Below are 20,433 nucleotides of genomic sequence, written 5' to 3'. Positions count from 1 at the left end.
CGGAACTTGCAGAGATGTGGGCGGGGCCAGGACTCCAGCTGGTGCTGGAGCCGAGGCTGGCAGGGCTGGAGCTGTGGTTGGCGGTGGCCCAGACTCTGATCCCGGCCGGTGCTGCCGCACTGCCTGGGGAGTATGGATGTTGGTTCTGGCAAAGGCACCATCATCATTTATCATTTTCCTCCCTAGAAGATGGCAAGTTCCAGCCTCAAGTTTGACAGAATATTCCTTCTGCCGGCATATATGAAGCTTCTACAGTAGTAACAGTAGCTATGATTTGTGTATGTGTATCATCTTGTACCAAGCTTTGTGCTAGGTGCTAGGGATACAAATAACAATAGTTACTACTAACCTATGATACAGATGCAGAAATTGGGGCTCCAAAAGGTTGAGATTTAACTAGTTTACACAACTAGTGAGTGACAATCCGTCAAGTCCAGTTTACCTGCTAAATATCTTTGGAGCCCACCTTTTTCTTTCTCCCTGTACCGCCCTACCCCAGACCCCATCATCTCCTGCCCAAGACTGCTGTAGCCGCCCAACCGGTGTCCAGGGATCTGTTTCTGTTCCCCTTCAATCTGTTCAAGTCACTATGTAAAGATTTACCACTGGAGCTGAGTGATAAGTTTAGAGAGAGTTTCCTATAAAATTTTTTATAAATTTTTTTAATAAAATTTTTTATCAATTTATAATTGATAACATGTTATCAATTTTTAATGTTTAATAAAAATGTTTTAAAGAGTTCATTCCTGTATCTCCAATAGCAAGCCCAGTGCATTGCATGTGGCATGCACTAAAAAAGTACTTGTTGAATGAATGAGTTAATAGGACCAGGAACTGACTCCAAAACTCTGTATGATAAGAAAATTGAGGGATTTATAACATGTCACCCCTGGCCCCCTGACCTTAAAGTCTATCAGGGGTAAAGACAGATTGACAATATTTGTTCAGCAAATTTTTTATTGCGTTTCTGTTCTGGCACTGTCTGCCAAGCACTATGTTAGGCACCGAGGATCAGAAAGGAACAAAACCGTTCCTGCCCTTGTGAAATTTACAGACAATCTGATCTGAAAGGCCAGGAAAGGCTTCTCTTATCCTGAAGCTAAGACCCAAAGAGAGAATAGGAATTGGGGAGGTAAAAAAATAAATTTCATAGAGAAAGAAGTAGGGTAAGAGGTCAGCATGAATGGGTCAATATTCCCCTGATTTTGAGGTCTAACCCTGAGAAAGGGGCATAGTAGTGTCCAGCTGACTGGGGATTGGGTGGGGCTAGAAACCCACTTCCCCTAGCCCAGCTTAGAAGGCTGAACAATTCTGGCAAATGTCTCACATTGAGCAGGGCTCAGGAGTAGGGGTATTGGGGAGAGAAAGGACGATGCTGCTAGCTGTCCACACCTTGCAGATGGTGTGCCAGAAACCCAGACTTCTCTCGATGCTCCCTGACAGGCAAAATAGCATGGTTGAGAGCCATGGATGGGACAATGTGCCAGGGACTAGGTGATCCTAAACCAGGGGCAGTGGTGGATTGAATGGCAGGGAATGGCTGGAGAATGTGACTAAGACCCCAAGGATGAGCAGAGCTGAAGCCTCCAGCAAGAGCAAAAGGGTTCCCAAGTCAGCTGATGAAAGGAGCAGGGATTGGAGGGGCTGGGGTGAGAAAGTGAGACATCTGAATTTCAAGGTGCTGAAGCAATAGATCACGAGCTTGCCAGTCAACAACCTCAGGGCTGTGGTGATCAGGAGTGACTAGGGAGCAGAAGCCAGTGAGGACCCTGGCTACAGCTCTTAACTCTGCACACAGATCTGAGACCCCTCTGGCCACTGCTTCGAACCTTCCCTTTGATCTTGCAGACTTCTTGGGAAGTCAAGGTGTGGAAGGGAAAGTTCTGGCAGGACTGTAATTTTAAGCTGACAGAATATTTACCTCAAATGAGATCTTTTAAGACCAGATAACTTTAACTGGCAAGTTTAAGTTCAGCCCAGTCCCCAAGAGCAATGACAGCCTCTGAAAAAAAAGTTTGCCTCATTTAATAAGAAATAACATAGCTACAAATTTCTACACATATGCACTCAGTGTGCACATTTTCATAACAGAGATAAGCTCTATAAAGGAAATGGGCATAGTGAAGACAGCACAGCACAGAGGGAGCACATTTAATATGCAGGTAGAAAAGGCCTCCCTGAAAAGACATTAAGTGAAACCCTGAAGGCAGTAGAAGCTGTTTGGGCATGATAATAATGCCTAAGACAAGGTAAGAAGAAAGCCCAGGGTAACTTAAGAGTAAAATGGCTGGAGATGAGGCTGGGAGCAAGATCACACAGGAGATGGTGTTAAGATTTTGATCTTTGCCATAAGAACAACAGGAAGTCATTAAAGAGTTTTAAGCAGGGGTGTAATGTATTTTATTTGCCCTTTTAAAAAGATTGCTTACCTTGGCGAATGGGTGGGGATGACTGGAAGGGTGTGTGAACAAAGAAGCAGCTAGACAGTTAGAAAGCAATTTGAGTCCCCCAGACGAAAAATGAAGATGGCTTACACTGAACAGCAGAGATGGAGGGAAGTAGATAGATTCAAGAATTGTGGACAAAATACCAAGAGACTTGGTAATGAATTGGGGAGAGACTGAACTCTGCTAAGTCAAATGCATGAAGATAAACCGACCCAATCCTTTAGGCAGACACAGTCCTGTACGCTGGAGGTTGGATTTCAGGCCCCTCCTTAGCCAGGCCTCTTCAGCCCGCATTCACCTGCACAAGTGGAGGTAGGCCTCCGAGGAGAAGATCAGAAGGGAGAAAAATGGAGGGTGGCTCCCAGGTTTCTGGCATTGGCAAACAGTGGATTTGCTGAGATTGCTGAGTGCCATTTATTGAGAAGAGGGGCAGTGGAGGAAGAACAGATTTTGTGTGTTGGGGATTGGGTGAATCAATAATTCCCTTTGGGACATTTGAAGTATTCCCCTGACAAGATGAAACATCCCTACATAGGACCTGGGGCTCAGAGGAGAACTGGTGGGTGGTGCTGTCAAAATACCATTTAACAGGTAGTTGGTGAGAGTTGGTGAGATTGCAATGAAAGTACAGCAAAGGAAACAATCGACAAAACTAAATGCAGCCTATGAAATGGGAGATATTCGCAAATAACATATTGGATAGAGGGTCAGTATCCAAAATCTATAAAGAACTTCTCAAACTCAGCACCCAAAAAACAATTAACCCAGTTAAGAAATGGGTGGAAGACATGAATAGACATTTTTCCAAAGAAGACATCTAGAAAGGGGCACTCAGGTGGCTCAGTTGGTTAAGCATCCAACTTTGGCTCAGGTCATGAGCTTACAGTTTATGAGTTTGAGCCCCACATCGGGCTCTCTGCTTCGGCCCCACTTCGGATCCTCTGTTCCCCTCTCTCCCTGCCTCTCCCCACTTGCTCTCTCTCTCAAAAATAAAAGAAGACATCCAGATGGCTAACAGACGCATGAAAAGATGCTCAACATCACTCATCATCAGGGAAATACAAATCAAAAGCACGATGAGATACCACCTCACACCTGTCAGAATGGCTAACATTAACAACACAAGAAACAACAGGTGTTAGCAAATATTCGGAGAAAGGGGCACCCTCCTACATTGTTGGTGGGAATGCAAACTGCTGCAATCATTCTAGAGAACAATATGGAGGTCCCTCAAAAAACTGAAAATAGAGCTACCCTAGGATCCAGCAATTGCACTATTAGGTATTTACCCAAAGGATACAAAAATACAGATTTGGAGGGTTACCTGTACCTCAATGTTTATAGCAGCATTATCAACAATAGCCAAACTATGGAAACAGCCCAAATGTCCATCGACTGATGAATGGATAAAGAAGCCATTGTGTGTTTGTATTATATGTAATATGTATACATAATATATAATGGAATATTACTCAGCCATTAAAATAATGAAATCTTGCCATTTGCAATGACATGGATGGAGCTAGAATGTATTATGCTAAGCAAAATAAGTCAATCAGAGAAAGACAAATGCCATATGATTTCACTCATATGTGGAATTTAAGAAACAAAGCAGACGAATATATGGGAAGGTGGCGGCGGGGGGGTGGGGAGAGGCTGTTAACAATAGAGAACAAACTGAGGGTTGATGGAGGAAGGTGGGAGGAGATGAACTACATGGGTGATGGGTATTAAGGACGGCACTTGTTGGGATAAGCGTTGGGTGTTGTGTGTAAGTAAGGAATCACTGAATTCTACTCCTGAAACCAGTATTGTGCTGTATGTTAACTAAATAAAATTTTAAGAAAAGTATAGTTTAGACGGGTTGCGCAGTCATAGCCTACAATGTCACACTTTGCTTTAAACAAGCCAACACTCTGAACGTTGAGAAATTTCACATAATAACCTGGATTTCCATTTCTGTGAAAAACCAGAAGCTGTATAACCTGGACCCACCTTGGTATAATCAGATATTAGCTAACACTATGTATGTATCAAGCAGTGTTCCAAGCACATCACAAATTTAATCTAAATAACAACTTTCTTCTTCTTCCTCTCTATTAAGGAAGAGAAAACTAAAGCCCAGAAAGGTTGAGTAACTTGTCAGACAGCTAGGAAGTGGAGGAGCTGGGTTGCACACCCAGGCCGTCTGGCACCAGGGTCTGAGGACTTAGCTGCCACGCCCTGGATGCAGCTGGAAAGCTGCAGTCCCATTTAGAGAAACCCTATGGCCTTCAGGGGATGGTCCCATCACTCCCCATTGTCTTCCTGCCCGCCCCCATTCCATACTGAGTGTCAGTTGCCCTTTATTGTTTTTCTTGCGCTGCTGTTTTCTGATGTTAGAGAATTATTTCTCTATACCGAGTAGAAAGTTAAAAATATTAGGGGCGCCTGGGTGGCGCAGTCGGTTAAGCGTCCGACTTCAGCCAGGTCACGATCTCACGGTCCGTGAGTTCGAGCCCCGCGTCAGGCTCTGGGCTGATGGCTCGCAGCCTGGAGCCTGTTTCCGATTCTGTGTCTCCCTCTCTCTCTCTGCCCCTCCCCCGTTCATGCTCTGTCTCTGTCTGTCCCATAAATAAATAAAAACGTTGAAAAAAAAATTAAAAAAAAAAAAGAAAGTTAAAAATATTAAAATTGAGATGTCTAACTTCTATGGGTAAGAATTTAAAAATCATTTGTGAAATTTCTGTATGTTATCTGATCAGATAAAACTGGTAAAAACAGGTTAATATTCAGATTAAATATGTATGAGAAACTCTTACCTATGTTTCCATGCTTCTGATACAATCCTACTTCAGAGGTGATCTCTTATTCTCAAGTATATAAGATTAAAATGATAGAGCCACGGCAACTAAAATGTTAAATAAGTTTTAAATTTCAAACAGTTTTATTTAAATCAGGCTGAGATCAGGGAGATCTTGACAATACACTTAAACTTATTTTCAAGTCTTCGAAAAAAAATATAGTCAGTTTGGGGTCTTATAGCCTCTCAAGCGGGAAAAGCAAAGGTGGGAAAGGAGAGAGAGAAAGGGAGGTTGGCGGTTTAAGTTGCTCACTGGTCTCTTACTCAGTAAAAGTATGGGAGGAAAATGGCAGATATGGATGTTTAAAGTAAAATAGGAATTAAAAAAAAAAAAAACTATTACTGAAGTTTGTCAAGTAGGTTCCAAGAGCATTGACACTGACCCAGAATAGTTGGAGGGGCCTTACTCTGGGAGAAGTGCCAAGCAGCTTTATGCAAGGCTCCAGTGGCAAGGAGCCCTATGGGGCAGATTGAAAGCAGCAATCAGGGAGACAAGGAAAGTCTGAAAGGATCGTGAACTCAAAATTCTGCCTGAGGCAGAAGCTGGCTCAGGTGGAAAATTGTTGCTAATTTCTGACCCGGAGATTCAGGTATCCTGGCCTACTCCCTGGGAAATCCACCCACCCTTCCTAAAATTAACATGAGTGGAGCCCCAGAGCCCTTAAGGTAATGACGTTCCCTTATAGGTTGCAGATACTAATTAGACTTCTTAAATGAGAACCTCACTTCTTTACAGCCCCAAGCAAACTGTTGTTAGTGCCTGGGAATTACATTCAGGCAGTTAAAAATGAGTGATTATTGGGCACCTCGCTGGCTCTGTTGGTGGAGTGGGTGACTCTTCATCTCATTAGTTGTGAGTTCAAGCCCCACGCTGGTGTAGAGATTACTTAAGAATAAAAAATCCTGGGGCGCCTGGGTGACTTAGTCTGTTAAGCATCCGACTTTGGCTCAGGTCATGATCTCACAGTCAATGAGTTCAAACCCTGTGATGGGGCTCTGTGCTGACAGCTCAGAGCCTGGAGCCGACCTGGGAATCTGTGTCTCCCCCTCTCTCTGCCCCTTCCCTGCTTGCGCTCTGTCTCTCCCTCTCTCAAAAATAAATAAACATTTTAAAAAATATATTTTTTAAAAAATTTGTATTTATTTAAGGAAACTCTACACCCAATGTGGGGTTCGAACTCATGACCCCAAGATCAAGGGTCACATGCTCTTCTGACTGAGCTAGCCAAGCGCCCCAAGAATAAAAAATCATTAATAAATAAAAATAAATAAATAAAAGACTATCCCCAAACAAAAAACCAAATGTCTGGTTGGCCTATTTGAATTTTGGCAAAACTACACCCCATCCTTTTAGATCTTATTGGACCGTATCATAACCCAAAAGAAATCAGGTAGTGCGCTTTTTTTTTTTTCAAGATTTTATTTTTACATAATCTCTACACCCAGCATGGGGCTCAAACTCAGAACCCTGAGATCAAGAGTTGCGTGTTCCACCAATTAAGCCAGCCAGGAACCCTTAGTGCTTCTACTCTGTGTGGATTATGCAGTTACCATGGAATACAAACTTTGGGAATGGGGAAGATGATGCAAGACATGTTTTCATTCATGCAAAAAAAGGAAAAAAATTTTTTCTTTTTGCCCTGAAAGGAAACTTTCTATGACTGGAACTGGTGTTGGGTCCTCTGTGTTTGTTTCACATAAAAATAAAGCCTCTAAATGTGGCTTTACTTGGAACTCTAAATGTGGAGAAATTGGAACTCTCATACATTGCTGATGGGAATGTAAAAGGGTGTGTAGCCACTTTGGCAAACAGCTTGGCAGTTCCTCAAAATGTTAAACACAGAGTTACCATATGACCCAGCAGTTACTCTCCTAGGCAAATATTGAAAAGAAGTGAAAGCATACGTCTACATAAAATTTGTACATGAATGTTCATTGCAAATTTTATTGTATCTCAATAAAGTTTTTTTTATTATTATTATTATTTTTTAAAAAGAAGTCTCTGAGGGGTGCCTGGGTGGCTCAGTCAGTTGGGCGTCTTACTTCAGCTCAGGTCATGATCTCATGGCTGGTGGGTTCAAGCCCTGCATCAGGCTCTGTGCTGACAGCTCAGAGCCTGGAGCCTGCTTCGGATTCTGTATCTCCCTCTCTCTTTCTCTCTCTCTCTCTCTCTCTCTCTGCCCCTTACCCACTCACACTCTGTCTCTCTGTCTCTTAAAAATAAATAAATATTAAAAAAACTTTTTTTAAGTAGTCTCTGAGCATAGGTTAAAAATTTCTGAAAATTACTTGTAAAGGTAAAGGCAAAATAAATACAAAATTTCCAACTAACCAATATGAGTCGGTTTAGGTGGAATATAGATCATGTAAAAAGGGGAATGTACAATATAGTTCTTCTTTTTTTTTTTTTTAATTTTTTTTTCAACATTTATTTATTTTTGGGACAGAGAGAGACAGAGCATGAACGGGGGAGGGGCAGAGAGAGAGGGAGACACAGAATCGGAAACAGGCTCCAGGCTCTGAGCCATCAGCCCAGAGCCTGACGCGGGGCTCGAACTCCCGGACCGCGAGATCGTGACCTGGCTGAAGTCGGACGCTTAACTGACTGCGCCACCCAGGCGCCCCTAGTTCTTCTTTTTTAACTTTTTTTTTTATTCTTGAGAGAGAGAGAGAGAGAGAGAGTGAGCGCATGAGCAGGGGAGAGTCAGAGGGAGAGGGAGAGAATCCCAAGCAGGTTCTGTATTGTCCACGCAGAGTCTGATGTGGGGCTCAAACTCACAAACCATGAGATCATGACCTGAACTGAAACCAAGAGTGGGACACTTAACCACCTGAGCCACCCAGGTACTCTGCCAAAATAATTCTACTTGAACCTCAGGGCAAGTTTTTAAAGCCTAAAGACTTCTGGTTTTATTTTGGTTACATTTCCTTGTCTTTAATTAGCTTTTAGGTGTCCAGGTAATACAATACTGAGATATTTTCATTATTGTTTAATGTTTTTGAAATGAATTTCTATACTACAGCTCTCTGTTATGAAAGATAAATAATGACACTGGTGCTGAGCTTATTTTCTGACAGAATTTTTAATAACCTTTAATTTCCTTGATGATATTGATGTGTATTATCCTCTGCTAGTTTTTATCAGGATGTTTCCTGGCTTTCTATTTTATGATCCATCTGTTCTAGAAATGCCCCCAAATGCCCTTAGTCAAGAGGTATAATCGTAACTGTAAATAGCCCTCATCCCCAAATATAATAAGAGGCCTCTGGCGGCCTTGCCTGAGCCAAAACAAAGAATATTGCATATATCAGTTTTCAAAAATCAATTGCTGCTGAGAGTGCTATCCTGTTGACCCTGATGTTAGAAGTCTTAATCTGCCTTCACAATGGTAGATTTGGGGATGTTGCCCCTGTAATCAGTTCTCAGTTCCTCCAATGCAAGTGAGTCGGAGATATCAGTTGAGCAATTTCAGAAGAGCAATCTTCTACAAATTGACCTTGGCAGTGATACAAACCACATGGGTAATGATTTTTATTCTCCAAACATCTCCAATCTCTTATGTTGTATGACCATTATGTTTCTCCTCCTATGCTTATAAAATGCCTTATTCATATGTTCAGAGTTCATATGCATCCAGATTTGGTGTTCTCCAACTAAGCAATATATAATGTCGGAACAGTCATAAATGTGCCTAGAGAAGAATTGTTCACATTATAAAAAGAACAAAAGGAGGAGAAACTGTCAGGGAATTGTCCCTTCTGTTTTGTATTGTATTCATTGTAGAAAAGACCAAGTGGAGAATCTGAGCAGAGTTTGTGTATAGAATGAATTCATGGCCCAAAATTCAGGCGGTCTGGTTTTTTTTCTTTTTTTAAAGTTTACTTATTTATTTTGAGGAGGGGGGAGGGCAGGAGGAGCTGAGAGAGAGGGAGAGAGAGAGAATGCCAAGCAGGCTCTGAGCTGTCAGCGCAGAGCCCAGCGCAGGGCTCTTACTCATGAATGGTGAGATCATGACCTGAGTGGAAATCAAGAGTTCGACTCTTAACCGACAGAGCCACCCGGTGTCCCCATGCAGTCTGCTTCAAAGTAAAAAAACAAAGCAACAAAACAAAACACCATAGTATTGGGTATAATAGTTGGGAAAACTTTTCTTTGACCCTTAACTGTATACTGCTTGTACAATGTTTACATTTACATTTTGCACAAAAGATTTATTTATGCAACAACAAAGGCGTAAGAAGCCGTGCCTATCCTCTTCCCCTTTTGTCACCCTGTCTTCTCCTTCAGTAGATGGCATACAAAACAACTTGGCAGACTTCACATTCATTCCCAACCCACAATCCCTTGTCTTCTTCTATAGAAGCTGGAAGGTTGAACACTCAATTTTTTACCATCCCCTGCAGCCAGGAGTGACCATGTGGCTCACTAGCCAACAAGATGAATCCATAGTTCAGTGAATGAAAAGAGACTCCCAAAGAAGGAGGAGAGTTGTAGCTAGTCTTGCCTTTGCCCTTCTGTCCCTCTAAATTTGGATGTGATTCCTGAAGGTCCAGCAGCCATCCTTCGAATATAAGACCTTAAAAATGGTAGCACAAAAAGAAAGCAGGAGTCTGGGTCTTTAATGATAGTATTGAGTCTCTGTACCAGGTCTAGACCGCCAACTTGCTTTGTGAGAAAAATATCATTTGCTTAAACAACTTGTTGCCAGGTTTTCTATTATTTCTAGCCAAGGACATTCCTGTATGACACATGAGATTTCTTCAATGTGTTTCTTTCCTTATGCTCATCAACTTCTTTGATAACTCTTTCTCAATTTCTATCCCAACCTCCTCTTTCTCTGCCAATGCCTAAATACTGAGGTTTCTAGATCTTCTGTCATTGGTCTGTTCTCATTTCTTGAATAAGTTTCCCCAAAGGTACGGGTTGAACTGTCCATTACATACCAATGAGTTTCAAATCTTGACCATGAATTTAGGCCTCTGTTCTGAACCTGGGCCATTATTTTCTTAAATATTTATTTTCAAGTACCTTTAAGACATTTCCCCTTGAGTGGCCCTGAAGCAAATTCAGTCTATCCACAGTTTAATTCATTTTTTCACCAACCACTCAGTTATCTAAGATAGAAACTTTGGAATCTACTCTGCATTTACCCTCACAGATCTCATCCAGTTGGTCTCCAGGTGTTACTGAGTCTACCTTCTTAATTCTTAAGCCAGGTCTCTCTTCTTTCCTCCCTCAGCCATCACCCTAACCCACTTTCTCTCACCTGGATTCCCACACCTCCTCACTGGTTGTGTTGCCATCTTGCTCTCCTCATCAAATGCATCTCAGCTGCCAAGCCAACTTTCTACAACACAAATCTGACCACCTCACTCTGCCATTTAAGGGGCCTCCCAATGCTTCACCCCCATTACCTTGGGCTAGCAGTTCTCAAATTTTAGCAATCAGCATTAACTGCAGGACTTGTTCAAACACAGATTGGTGGGATACACAAGATTCTCCTGTGTATCTTATTCCATAGGTCTGGGGTGGGTCCTAAAATGTGCATTTCTTTCTTTTTTTTTTTTTCTTTCTCTTTTTAACTAGGCTCCACACCCAATGTGGGGCTTGAACTGAGATCAAGAGTCACATGCTCTACCCACTGAGCCAGCCAGCCACCCCCTAAAACGTGCATTTCTAACAAATTGGGGGATGATGCTGATCAAGGACCATAATTTGAGAACCACTGGCCTAGGTTAAAATTAAAACTCATTAGCATCAGGTTTAAGATCATTTACAATCTACTTTCCCAGTTTCTGGCTGCTGCTCACCACATTCCTGAAATTCTTTCCAAAGTCACCTTCCACTTCTATGGAAAGCTAAGGTCTTAACTCATTCTTTCTCCTGCCTGGCATGCAATCTGTCCTTCTCATTCCTGGCAAATTCCCTTACCAATTCTTCAAGGAAAGTCCAGCTCTGACCATCTATTTTCTTTTTCTTTTCTTAAAAAAAATTTTTTTTAATGTTTAGTCATTTTTGAGAGCAGGGGAAGGGGCAGAGAGAGAGAGGGAGACACAGAACTGAAGCAGCTCGAGGCCCTGAGCTGTCAGCCTGGAGCATGACACGGGCTTGAACCCACAGACTGTGAGATCATGACCTGAGGCAAAGTTGGCTGCTTAACCAACTGAGCCACCCATGTGCCCCAAGGCCTTCTATTTTCTTGAAGAAGTAATTAATTTACTGCTTCCTCCTCTATACTCTTTGGCACTTTATACATAGGGTACTTTATAGTCTTGCTACTTAAACTGGTCCTCAACAAACACTAGGAGCATCACTGGGAGCTTGTTAGAAATGCAGGCTCTCAGGCTTCACCCCAGACCTACTGAATCAGAATTTGCAATTTAACAGGATCCTCAGGTGATTCCCATGCATAAAGAAGTGTGAGAAGCCCTGCTGGGCAGGGCCTCATGCTAGGCCGTTGCGATAGATGGTTTGATGACAGTATTTCCTTTGATTCCTTCAGCAGTGCCATGGCTCATTATTATTGCGCACAATTCGTAGAGGAAGTGGAGGTTGGTAGTAGGCAGAGCTGGGATTCAAACATAGGACCATCTGGCTTAAAAAACCCTGTGCTTGCTGTGCTACACCAATTGTCTGTCTGTTACAGGTCTTCACACATAGCATTGTAATTATCCGTCCATAGGTCTGTCTCCTTATCCATGTAAGGAAATGCTGAGCAGGGCAAAGTCTCTGGACTTCAAGGATAAAAACAAGGAAGAACCGGGGCGCCTTGGTGGCTCAGTCCATTGAGCTTCCGACTTCGGCTCAGGTGACGATCTCACGGTTCATGGGTTTGAGCTGACAGCTCAAAGCCTGGAGCCTGCTTCAGATTCTGTGTTTCCCTCTCTCTCTGCCCCTCCCCCACTCTCTCTCTGTCTCTTTCAAAAATAAATAAACATTAAAAAAAAAAAGGAAGAAACTTTCTCACTGTCAACTCTAGTTCTGACAGCAATTTTGGGTAGGATGGGCTTCTCGAAAGAAAGAGTTTATATAAATTTTAAAAACATGACAGCTTTGTTGAGATGTAATTCATATACCACATAATTAACCCATTTAAAGTGCACAATTTGGTGCTTTTTAATATATTCACAGAAGTGTGCAGCCATCACCACCATCAGTTTTAAAATGTATCATCACCCCCTCAACGAGCTGCATGCCCATCAGCAGTCACTCTCTATTCCCACCGCCCCCCGCCCAGCCCTGCCCCGGCACCTCAACTCCAGGCCACCACCAATTTACCTCCGTCTCTGTATCCACTCTGGATGTTTCACAGGAATGGTCTCGTACAATAGGTAGCCTCTGTGACTGGCTTCTTTCACTTAGCATAATGTTTTTATTTTTATATATTTTTTAAGATTTTATTTTTTAAGTAATCTCTACACCCAATGTGGGGCTTGAACTCACAATCCTGACTTCAAGAGTCGCATGCTCAAAAAAAAAAAAAAAATTAAAAAAAAAAAAAAAAAAGAGTCGCATGCTCTATTGACTGAGCCAGCCAGCCAGGTGCCCTAATAAGAGTAATGTTTTATTATTTATTTAAAGGTCATTTTTTTTTTAATTTTTAGCTTTATTTTCTTTTATTTTTTGAGAGACAGAGAGAGACAGAGCACGAATGGGGGAGGAGCAGAGAGAGAGGGAGACATGGAATCCAAAGTGGGCTCCAGGCTCTGAGCTGTCAGCACAGAGCCCGATGCGGGGGCTGGAAATCATAGACTGTGAGATCGTGACCTGAGCTAAAGTCAGACGTTTAACCAACTGAGCCACCCATGAGCCCCTTTAGGGTAATGTTTTAAAAATCAGCCATGCTGTAGCGCGAATAAGTGCTTCCCTTCTCTTTATTCCTGAGTAAAATCTCATTGTATGGATATACCACTTTTTATTTCTCCATTCTTGAGTTTATAGACACTTGAGTTGCTTCCGCCTTTTGGCTCTTATTAATAATGTTGTTATGAACATTGGATGTATCAGTTCTTGTGCGGACATATGTTTTCATTTCTCTGGTTCTATGCTTAGGAGTGGAATTGCGAGGTTATATGGTAACTCTGGGTTTAAAGTTTTGAGGAACTGCCACACTGTTTTCTAAAGGAGCTGCATCATTTTAAATACTCAGCAGCAGCCAGATGAGGATACCATTTTTTCCACATCCTTGCCAACATTTGTCATTATTTGACTTTTTAAAAAAATTCAACTTATTTAAACTAAAAAGAACCTGTCTTTTTGATTATAGTCATTCTAGTAAATATGAAGTACTATATCATGGTGGTTTTGATTTTCATTTCCCTAATAATGAATAATATAATATTGAGCATATTTTCATGTGCTTGTTGGCCATTTGTTTATCTTCCTTGGAGAAGTATCTATTCAAATCTTTTGCCCATTTTTGAAATAACTTACTTTATTTTATTTTTAATTAATTAATTAATTAATTTTGAGATTGAGAGAGAGAGAGAGCGAGCGCACACACATGATAGGGGGAGGGGAAGAGAGGATCCCAAGCAGGCTCTGTGCTATCAGCATGAAGCCAGACACAGGGCTTGAACCCACGAACTGTGAGACTCGTTGGGCTTGAACTTCCCCACACTTTTTTAAAAATAAAGTCAGTCAGTTTTACAAGCAGAGTGTTGGGCTAGGGTGTTAGTCTCTGGTCTGCTTGGTATGCCTTTTTTGTCATTGAAACTAACATAGCATTGGAGGCTGGCTGGTTGAAGGGTGCCTTGACCTCTCGGTGACACTTACCTGGAAATTAGCCTAGGCAACAGGGATGTGGGGGATGAAGAATGCTAGTGAGCTGCCCTTCCCAAGAAGATATCCTTGATTGGCAGCTGGGGTGAGCCCCACCTCTTGACCATACCCACTGGAAGTATAGCTTTTGTCTCATTGATTTGGGGGTGGGGGGTGAGTTTGAGAATGAGTGGCTTAAGTGCTACAGAATCTATCTGTTCTTACTAAATTTTAGTAGATTTTCTTGAATAAATGTTTCATCACTTGCTATATGCCCTTAGGACAATTTCCAGAGACTTTAGATGTTGTTGTTTTTCTTTTTTTTTTTTTTTAATTTTTTTTCAACGTTTTTTATTTATTTTTTGGGACAGAGAGAGACAGAGCATGAACGGGGGAGGGGCAGAGAGAGAGGGAGACACAGAATCGGAAACAGGCTCCAGGCTCTGAGACATCAGCCCAGAGCCCGACGCGGGGCTCGAACCCACGGACCGCGAGATCGTGACCTGGCTGAAGTCGGACGCTTAACCGACTGCGCCACCCAGGCGCCCCAACGTTGTTGTTTTTCTTAATCATTTTTACCAATTATGGTTGTTTTGCTGGGGTGTGGGTCCACAAAACTCTTTACTATTCTGGGAGTAATTGATAACATTTTGATGAAAATGGGATCATTGCAGCTGTGGGGATAAGGATATTTGGGGGGGGGTAGAGATAGCAGTAGCAGAGTAAGTCAGGAATAGAAGATTGAGTGGCAATCAATTAGGACTTCCAGTTAGCATAACAAGTGAGAGACAGTAGCTGTGAACTAAACCTGGGGCCACTAAAGAATTTTGGAGGCTTTATAAATTCCCTATTCCTTTGCTTTTCAACTTACCCTTTATGCTTCGCGTAGTGATTGTCAGTCATACATAAACATTCATTACCTACTCTGTGCCAGGCACTTTGCCAAGTCCTAGGAATAGCATAAGGTTAATGAAGACAGACTTGGTCCTTGCCCTCAAGGAGAGAAGAATAAATCCCCTTGGAAAATCAGGAAAGGCTTTATAGAAGAGGCAGCATTTGAGCTGGAACTCAGATGCAAGGAAAGGGTTGCTGTAAACCTAAATTTAGACAGAAGCCCAAAACCTAATGATAAGGTCAGGGAAAGTCACTGTTATGTAGGATGTTAGGAAACCATTAGGAACATGATTTAACATATATTGATGAGATTTTTCAGCTCTAGGCAAATTCAGAATAGGTCCTTTGTCACTGGCACTCAACCTTCTTTTCTCTCTTCTCAATTTTCAATGACCTGGGGCTTTCCAACACTACCCACTAAGGCATCTTACCCCAGCTGATCCTTTCCCTTGGACTGGATTCTTGGCTAGATCCTTGGAACTCATCAAATAAGATATCGTTCCTAATTTTAAAGAGTCCATAACCTGGGAAAGGGAGGTAAAGTGTCAAATAGAAAAGTACCATGACAGAGATATATGAAGGTGGTAATGGGGATACACAAGAGCTCATCTAACTCAGACTGAGGTGGGAGGAGGATGATTATGGCAGTTCTCCTGAGGAAATTCAGTCTAAAGTCTTTCAGAGAATGAGAGAGATAGCTGGAGGACAGGCATTCCAGGAGAAGAAAACCAGTTCACTGAGATGGGTAAGCCCATGAAGCATTCCTCTCCACTACCCCCTGTCCCCCAAGACTTGGGAATTCCATATTGTATTTATTTTGGCAATAGCAATGCCTTCCTCTCCCTAAAGAATTCAGATGTTTCTCTCTGGCCCTTAGCAGCCAGCTAGGTGTACGAACCAGTATCAATCAATTGATTGTTTCCACCAAGGATTTCAATCAAGGAGTAAGTGAGGTAAACATAAATCCGTTAGCAGTTGTGTTGGATGGGCAGGGATGTTCTATCCAGATTATTTCTGCTTAAAGATCATTGTTGTGTGTCCTGCTTCATGACTCTTTGGAGCTGCCTCAGTTTCTGCCTATTTTCCAAGTCTGATACTTGGTTCTCTCATTGATTGATTCTGTGAGCCTCTACTGCCTTCTGATAAATTCCTTATTCAGATAGAGTTGGTTTTAGTGATATGCCAACTTTGATCTTAGGCAAATCATTTGGGAGTCTCTGCCACACAAGAGACGATGAAGGCCTGAACTAAGACATTGGTATGGAGGATAGAAAGGTTGATGGATGGATAGATAGAATGAGATATCAAAGAGGTAGAGTTCCTGGCATAAGATAGGTACTCAATTAATATTTGAATGCATGATTGAATAGCAGAAAAAATTACTCCTAGATTTCTGGCTTTGAAATGCAGTCAATTTTGTTGCTATTTGTTGCAGAAGAGGGAATACAAGATAAATGAGTACTTTTGGAGTAAGAGATTCTAGAGTTTCAGTGCTAGTAGTCCCATATTAAGGATTCGGGTAGAAATTTCTTTTTTTTTTTTTTTTTAAGTGTTTGTTTATTTTTGAGAGAGAGAGAATGGGAGAGGGGCAGAAAGAGAGAGGGAGAGAGAGAATCCTAAGCACTGCACTGTTAGTGCAGAGCCTGATCTGGGTTCGATGTCACCAACTATAAGATCATGACCTGAGCCGAAATCAAGAGTCAGAAGTTTAATCCACTGAACCACCCAGGTGCCTCTCAAGTTGAAATTTCTTTAAAAAAAAAAAAAATTTTTTTTTTTTAACGTTTATTTATTTTTGAGACAGAGAGAGACAAAGCATGAACGGGGGAGGGTCAGGGAGAGGGAGACACAGAATCTGAAGCAGGCTCCAGGCTCTGAGCTGTCAGCACAGAGCCTGACGCAGGGCTCGAACTCACGGACCGCGAGATCATGACCTGAGCCGAAGTCGGCCGCTTAACCGACTGAGCCACCCAGGCGCCCCTCAATTCGAAATTTCTAAAAGACATTTGGATACAAGTAGGGGCACCTGGTTGGGGCAGTTGGTAGGGCACACAACTCTTGATCTTGTGGGGGTAAGTTCAAACCCCATGTTAGGTGAAGAGCTTATCTAAAGTATATATATTAAATTTTTTAAAAAGGCATTTGGATACAAGTATATTGACTGAATATTTAGATTTAGAAGTCATTAAATACAGTCATTACTAGAGCCATAGAATTTACATTTAGAAAATTACCCAGGATAATTATCTGCAAGGTAAGAAGAAATCCTGCTGATTGGGGATTTAGGGCAGAGGTGGAGGAAGAGAACATGGAGAAGTAAAAGGGAAAGTATGACTACAGCCAAGATAGAAAAAATGTAATTAAGAACATCAAATTTATAGGAGTTAAATAAAATAGAGACTTGTGGATTTAGCAACAAAATGTAATTAGAACTCTTAGCAAGTGTGATTTCTGTAGTGGTATGAGCCAGATTGCAGTAAGAAATGAGGCAAAGGAGAGATTTAAATTTTTCATTTTTATATTTTTTAGTAATCTCCATGCCCAATGTGGGGCTTGAACTCACAGCCCAAGATCAAAAGTTGCATTCTCCACCAACTGAACCAGCCAGGCTCCCTGAAAGGAGAGATTTTTTTAAAAAAGAAGGTGTAGTTAGAATGGAATTGAGAACTGCAGAAAGGATTTTAAATGTTTATTTATTTTTGAGACAGAGAGAGAGAGAGAGAGAGAGAGAGAGAGAGAGAGTAAGCAGGGGAGAGGCAGAAAGAGAGGGAGACAGAGAATCCAAAGCAGACTCCACGCTGTCAGCACAGAACCTGATGTGGGGCGTGAACTCAGGAGTAGAGAATTCATGACCTGAGCCAAAACCAAAAGTCAGAAACTTGACCAAATGAATCACCCAGGAGCCCTGCAGAAAGGATTTTAAAAACGAGAGAGGCTACAGTATTTTTAAATGCTATGGGAAAGTACTCAGTGAAAGAAGTTGAAAATCAGAGAGGGAGGTAGAGGGAAGTCCCTAAAATGCTGGACAAGGGGGATTCAGGGTTTAGATGAAGGACAGATACCTAAATCATGAAGGAGAGAGGATGGGAAATAAGTCTGGGAGGGCAAGATGTGGAGAGAGATTCTACTTCATGTCTTTCAGTCTTTGAAGGACTTCTTCAGTTGCTGAGAACACCAGTGAAGACAGTACAGTACTCCAGGAGAGTGGGGAATGAGCTGTTGTAAAGGAACAAAGAGAGCATAGGAGCACTGGTTTGCCAAGAGTATCCTGCTCAGTTGAGGTTGGCAATCACAACATTTCAGGGGTATTAGTTTGTAGCAAATTATTTTCTCTATCAGTACTCAGCAGCTTGGGAGTAGGAGCAGAGAAGGCCAATAACTGGGTTGATTTAAAGTGGGATGGGAGATCAAAAGGGTGAGCAGATTTTGAATGCTGGTGAGAGTGGTTGGAACAACATTACAACTGTGGAATAGGCTGGGCAGGGAGAGTGGGCAACCCAGGGGCTGCATGAAGAAATGTTGGAAGATGGCGATCTGGAAAAGGTCACAGGGAAAGTCATGGAATGAGAGAGGAAGGAAGGGAAGGCGTGGCAAAAGACAGAAAAGCTTTAGAGGTTAAGGTTTCATAGGAAGAATAATTCTGGTGATGGAACAATCTAAGGCAAGGCTTTGTGAGTTACTGGACCGAGTGGGGGTGAAGATCTATTGACTAGAGGTCAAAATATTGTGAGGTGAGAGCAAAGGGACAGGTTCTAAATGCTGAAATGACCCAGGATAATGGCAGAAATCAAAACAAAAGAGCAAGACCGTAAGTCAGATGCCAAATTTGCTATAAGTAACATGTTGAATGGTAGGTATGTGGAAGCTACAAGTTAAGTGGAAAATGCAACAGATTAGGGGATTAGGGAGCACCGGGTTGGCTCAGTTGGTAGAGCATGAGACCCTTGATCTCAGGGTTGTGAGTTCAAGCCCCATGTTGAGTGTGGAGACTACTTTAAAAATAAAACAAAACAAAAACTAGGACATTAGTGTACTGCTATTTCCCTGTCTCAACAAGCAGCCCTTCCCTGATTGCTATGCATTTTCTCACTTGACAGAAAGCTTCTGGAGGACAGTGACTATCTTATTCGATGTATTAGTCCCTCAGCATCTTTCCCAGTGCTTGGCACAATTGGAAAGAAGAGACCATAAAATCTCTTTACCCTGGAAAATGATGATTCTTTATTCCCATTTACACAGTTCTCAGTAAGTGGAATGTCTGTAACTACCTCTATCACGCTATACAGAATTGATCTGTTCACATGTCTGCCGACCCTGTCAGTCTCTAAACCTTAAGAACAGGGACTGTCAGGGAGTCTGAGTGGCTCAGTTGGTTAAGCATCTGACTTTGGCTCAGATCACGATCTCATGGTTCATGAGTTCGAACCCTTCATTGGCCTCCATACTGACAGTGTGGACCCTGCTTGGGATTCTCTCTCTCTTTCAATCCCTCTCTGCCCCTCCCCCCACTAGCTCTCTCTCTCTCTCTCTCTCTCTCTCTTTCTCTGTGTCTCAAAAATAAATAAACTTAAAAAAAAAAAAGAACAGGCACTGCCACATTCATTAATGCAATCCCAGCGAGGAACATTCTGCCTAATCTACATCAAGGATTCCAATGTTTGTCAAATAAATAAATGAATAAATGAATGAATGAAATCTCAAAGCTATTCATTACTAGCATTCCTGATTAAGCACCATTGCCAAGTACTGTGCTGAATGTTTTACATTCTAATTTATTCCTCAAACTAAGCCTAAGTGGGAAGGGGGGAAACCAAAGTTCAGAAGAGTTAAATATCTTGCCCAAAGACATACATGTAGTAAATGTTAAAGCTGGCATTTAAACACGGTTGGTTTTAAAATTTTTTTTCACGTTATGTTGCCACTAAGCCTAGTCTAAGTGTACCAACTAGCACTTTTCAGAAAACCAGGCTTAGTGAATGGCTCCATGGTACTAACTTTATCATTAGAGCAATGATTCCCAGGCACTTTTTTCTATATATGCTAGTCCTGTGTCCTTTGAGAAGATAAGATCAAATAGGCAAAGATTTTAACAAAAACATGCAAGGGAAGAAATGTCCTTTGAGAGAACACATGGAGAGTCATTAGGTCCTAAAAGCAAGTGAAGGAAAGGGGGAAAGAAGGTTGGATGGAAACATCCTGCATTACCATGCAGTCTAATGAAGGCTGGACAAATTAGAAGGGGAGTCATGGAGGCAAAATCCACCGTTAGGAGAGATCTTTTAGGAACACATGTGCCTCAGTAGCCCTGCCACAAGACATTGGCTGGGCACAGCTGGTGGGAGGTGTGGCCTCAGCACAAATGCAAGATGGATTTCAAAGCCAGCAGCTGTGGCATTATTCGGTCAGTTATGCTCCCTGTGGTTGGAGGTAGGTCAGACCCATTTCCATCGGCTGCCATGCCATGCTAGCAAGAAGCTTCTTGGAAGGCG

The sequence above is a fragment of the Herpailurus yagouaroundi genome, unplaced genomic scaffold (genome assembly GCF_014898765.1).
Source record: "Herpailurus yagouaroundi ecotype Mexico unplaced genomic scaffold, PumYag 159, whole genome shotgun sequence".
Lineage (NCBI taxonomy): Eukaryota > Metazoa > Chordata > Mammalia > Carnivora > Felidae > Herpailurus > Herpailurus yagouaroundi.
The sequence above is the reverse complement of the archived record's forward strand: the minus strand, read 5'-3'. Positions refer to the sequence as shown.